The following is a 5,278-nucleotide window of genomic DNA, read 5'->3' as shown; positions in this document are numbered from 1 at the left end:
TCTTTTGCTGGAGACCTATATAAGGAAGAAAGAAAGTTCGCTTTTTCTTCTTCAATTGCTTGCCTTGTGGGACTGAGCAACTGCTGGATCATCGGACTTCTATTCATAGCTGCTGCCGACCATTGTTGGAGTGGATTGTTGGGAGTTGGACCACAGACTGTAAGTCTGCAATAAATTCCTTACTACATCGAGACTACCATAACTTCTGTGACTCTAAAGAACCCTGACTAATACAGTAACTCTTTGGTATTCTTTAATCACTACCTGGTTGTATCTGATGCTACTGGCACAAGAAGTCCCGGGCTTCTGTTTCTTCTTCCTGCCACAAGCTTAGTCTGTTCAACCTGTGATAAAGAAAGCCAGCAGACCATTCATGAAAAGCTGTTCTTATGGTCTAATTTCATAACACTGACTGAGAGTAATACATAGGCAAGAAGCCTCCTAGAATAACCAGGAAATATAATTGACAAATAGTGAATGAATATGATACAGTAGTACAGAGAGAGGTGTGACATGTCTGTGCATGGATTATAATTTCACCAATCAAGGTTCTCCATATGCACAGATGATAGCTCTACCAACCATAGGTCTTACAAGTGGGGCAAACATATACCCCGCAAGTACACCAATTATGAGCCTCATATAGGTACAGTGTCCTTTCTGTCAATCACAAGCCTTTTGCTGAGTCACCAGGAAATATGATTTTTTTTTTTCTTTTCTGAACCTTGCTTAAGATTGCTAACTTAGGGGGTGTGGTTGCAATCGTGCTTCATTAGAGCATAAGCTCAATGGGTTTTTGATTACAGACCTCAGCCTCCCAGAGTGCATACTTAACAACAAGAACTAGGTTATAGGTATGAGCCTCCCATAGAGAATGTACCATGAGTATTGGCTTACTGTAGATTCACATGTACTGGGTAATTGACAAAAGCCTACTACAGTATGCACACACTAGGAGGTGCCTTCTTCCCAAAGTACATGCATCATGAATGTTGACCTCAGCTTTGGGCCCACTGTAGAATATATAGCACAAATACTGGAGTTTTCAGCATGAGCCTGCTGGAGTCTATGCACCATTAGCCCAGGCTTACTGTTTTGAGTATTTCACAATACATTTACAATGAATGCTGTGTTATAGTCAGGAATGCTCCATGGGTGCTGTGTTATGAGTGTCTCTCCAGAGTTGATGCACAATGAGTGTCGGATTACAGGTTTGAGATTCACACTGTACATGCGTCATACATGCTGACTTAAGCTTTGAGACCACCACAGAACATGCACCATGGATCCTGGATTTTAAGCATAAGACTCCCTCAGTACATATACCATGAGTGCCAGTTCACTCTTTTGGGCCCTGTACAGTGCATTCCAAATGAGTGCTGAATTACAGACTTGAGAATCACACAGTATATACCCAATGTATACTGACTTATTGTTTTGACTGTCCAGGTATATTCACAGTCAGTGCCAGATTATAGGCCTGAGCATCCCACAAAGCATGTACCCCGAATCCAGGCAAGTTGTATGTCAACTTGTCACAAGCTCAAGCCATTTGAAAGGAGGACATTTCTGAGAAAATGCCTCTATAAGACCCCCCTGTAGGGTATTTTCTTAATTAGTGATTGATAGAGGAGGGCTCAACCCATTGTAGATAATGCTATCTCTGGGCTGGTGATTCTGGATTCCATAGAAAGCAGTCTGAGCAAGTAAATAAGCAGCACTCCTCAATGGCCTCTGCTTCAACTCCTGCTTCTAACCTCCTGCCCTGTTTTAGTTCCTATCCTAAATTCTTTCAATGATAGACTATAATATTGAAGGGTAAGCCAAATAAAACCTTTCCTCTCCAATTATTATTATTATTATTTTTGGTCATGGTGTTTCACAGCAATATTAACCCTAACTGGGACACAAATTGGTACTGGGAGTGGGGTATTTATGTTACAGATCTGACCATGTTTTGGAGAGGACTGTGGAAGGACTTTGGGACTTTGGGTTTGAAATGCCAGTGGGTGTTGAGAGCTCAAGGGGCTGTTCTACAGGATCTTGGAAGATCAGAATGCTGAGAGAAGTGTAGACAATGGAAGCCTGGCTTGTGAAGTTTCAGAGGGAAGCAAAGACTCTACCAGGCCACTTGGGTGAAGATTCTGTGGTTCTAGTCATCTGGGACTGAAGAGTCAGCTACAATTAATAAGAGACCCGCATTATTGGAGTGAAACCTTTGTATTACTGGGACAATTGATACTGGTTAACTAGAGCTGAGAAATTAGCAGTGATTAAGAAGATACCAGCATCCAGCAAGGTCTAATCTTCTGGGAAATGTTTCCTGAGAGTCAGCACACAGAGTCTGCTGTGTTCTAGAGCCACTGAATTTGGTAGAGGAAGAGTCACCCAGTGATCATGAAGTGGTCATGTAGAGAAGCTGAGGTTTGACACTGTGTGGGAGGGCTGGCTTCCATGAAGAGAGCACAGAAGAAGTTATTGGTAAAAGTGCAGTCCAGTTACAGCAGAATACCCAAGAGCTTTGGAGATGCCATACTGTGGGATGATCACCAGAACTGCAATGGTGGTAAAATGGAGGCAGTTAGAGCCTAGAGGACAAGCTGTGTGTGCTGCTGCAGAGGGTGGAACCAGAGGAATAACTCAAGCCCTTTGGAGGAGCCCAGAAGATTATGAGTGAATCCCAGACATTGGAATACTGTTATTTACAGTGTGGAGAGCTTGACTTTGCTTTGATCTGATCGTGACTGTGTCCTGGTTCTTTCTCCCTTGAGGTAATAAATATTTATGTGAAAGAGCCCATGGTTGAGGGACGATTTTTTAAAACGGATTTTAGGTTTTAGAAGAGAGCTTTGGCCGGGCGGTGGTGGCGCACGCCTTTAATCCTAGCACTTGGGAGGCGGAGGCAGGCGGATTTCCGAGTTCGAGGCCAGCCTGGTCTACATAGTGAGTACCAGGACAGCCGGGGTTACAGAGAGAAACCCTGTCTCGAAAAAACCACAAAAAAAAAAAAAAAAAAAAAAAAAAAAAAAAAAAAAAAAAAGAAGAGAGCTTTGATCATATATATCCTCGTCCATTTCTCTTCAGAAAAGGGTAGGCCAACTCATGGATATCAAACAAACATGGCTTATCAAGTTGCAGTAAAATTAGGTACCTCCTCTCCTATTAAGGCTAGACAAGGCAACTTGATAGTAGGAAATGGTACTAAAGACAGACAATAGAGTCAGAAACAGGTCCTGCTCCCACTGTTCAGAGTCCCAGAGCAAACCCAAGCTACAGAAGTGTAACATATATGCAGAAGATCTATGTCAGTCCCATGCAGGACCCCTGGCTGTTGGTTCAGTCTCTGTGAGTCCTTATGAGCCCAGATCAGTTGGATTTCCTAAGATCTGCCTAATGTTTGACTGTGGACCTTTGCATTTGTTTCCATCAAGTGCTGGAAACCTAGTGCAATGAGAACTCCAGGAAATTATGAAAATGACTACAGTTAAGACTCTGAGCAATAAGAGGTATGAAACCCAAACTAACCATCTCCTGTAACCAAGACTTTCGCAGGTCACAGTGGGGCACCAACCCGGGATCAAGACCCCAAAACATTTGACCTAAAAATTTGTTCCTGCCCGGAAGATGTGCTAGGGTAAAGGTGTCACAGAACTTGTGGGAGTGGCCAACCAATGGCTGGTCCAGCTTAAGATCCATGCCATAAGTGGGAACCCACCCCTGACACTACCCGGAGGGTGAGGACCCAGAAGCTGGATAGCCTGGAGACCTAGGATAGAAAATGATTCCTAATTCCACTAATAAAAATAATTTTTGATATTCTGCTGTACTCACGGATTGGTGCCTATCTTAAATGTCATCAGACAGCTTGGATTTCTAAAGAGACTGAAATTTAAAGTGTTTGAATTTGTAAAGATTGTGGGACCTTTTTAAGTTTGTAAAATGTTTTCTACTGTTATGTTGATGTTAATGTGTGGTCTTGGGGATAACCAAGAAAGACAAGATTGTGGCTTACCTGATGTGTTTGTGTGTCAAATTGGCAAGAGGTCAGTTGTCCTGGCTAGTTTTATGTCAATGTGAAACACACTAAAGCCATTTGAAAGGAGAGAACCTCAGTTGAGAAAGTGCCTCCACAATCTATCTCTAGCTGTAGGGCATTTTCTTAAGACTGGTAGGGAGAGTGCAGCTCATTGTGGCTGGTGCTATCCCTGGACTGGTGGTTTTGGTTTCTGTAAGAAAGCAGGCAGAGCACGCCTCCACCTCCGCCGTCCCACGTTTCTTTATTATCCTGGCTGTAGCTGTGGCTGCTTCTAAGGATTCTCTTTTCTCATGGCCTTGGAAATAAGATGCTTTCTCCTGCTGCACTGTGCTTTTCACAGTTACCATGCTGCTTTGACCAGACTTGTTTCAGAAGTCTCCATGAAAACAGTGAGTGGAAGACAGCATGACCACAGACAATGCTCAGCCTACCCAGCAGTACCTGTTGGCCATTTTGCAACCAAGAAAGCCAAAGCTAAAAGGAAAGGATAGCCCCAGGCCAGAATGGACATAAATACAGCCTCGGCTGAGGATATAATCAGCTTGGAAGAGGTGGATGAAGACATGAGATCTATGATGGAAGCACTTGAGGATAATTTCAATAAGACTCTCAACATAAGGACTGTACCAGGATCCCTTGATCATATTACTGTGATACCTGCTGATGGCAAGCTCGCTCTAAATCAGATTGGCCAGATCTCCATGAGATTGTGACAGATGATTCTGGTCAATATGATCAGCTTCCCAGAGTGTACAGCTGCAGCTAGCAAGGCTATAAGAGGAAGTGGTATGAATCTGAACCCAGAAGCAGAAGGAACACTAACTCATTAGCGTTAGTACCCATTAGAATAGGTACCCATTCCTAACGTAACCAGGGAACACAGAGAAATGCTGGTAAAACTGGCCAAACAGAACACCAATAAGGCCAAGGAAACTTTACAGAAGGTTTGCACTAATGCAATGAGTAAGCTAAGGAAGTCCAAGGACAAAATCTTCCGAGGACACCATTAGACTCACCGAGAAGCAGATCAGCCAAATGGCGGATGACACAGAGGCAGGGCTGGACCGGCACCTGGCAGCAAAGACCAAAGAACTCCTAGAATGAAAGTCCGCCATCACAGCCGAACATTCAAGTCCAGTGTCTGTTCACGCCTTGGGTGGCAAGCTCGTCCCTCCACTGCCCTGACCATCCACCAGAGCCTAACACTGCTGCTCCTGCACGGGCTTCTCAGCCTCCTGTTGG

General features: G+C 43.9%; 1 pseudogene; it reads left to right on the top strand.

Annotated features, from left to right (window-relative positions):
• Window positions 1-4,326: 4,326 nt before the first annotated feature.
• Window positions 4,327-5,046, top strand: LOC116085057 (annotated as a pseudogene).
• Window positions 5,047-5,278: the final 232 nt, after the last annotated feature.

Source organism: Mastomys coucha, unplaced genomic scaffold (assembly GCF_008632895.1).
Source record: "Mastomys coucha isolate ucsf_1 unplaced genomic scaffold, UCSF_Mcou_1 pScaffold9, whole genome shotgun sequence".
Lineage (NCBI taxonomy): Eukaryota > Metazoa > Chordata > Mammalia > Rodentia > Muridae > Mastomys > Mastomys coucha.
The sequence above is the reverse complement of the archived record's forward strand: the minus strand, read 5'-3'. Positions and strand labels throughout refer to the sequence as shown.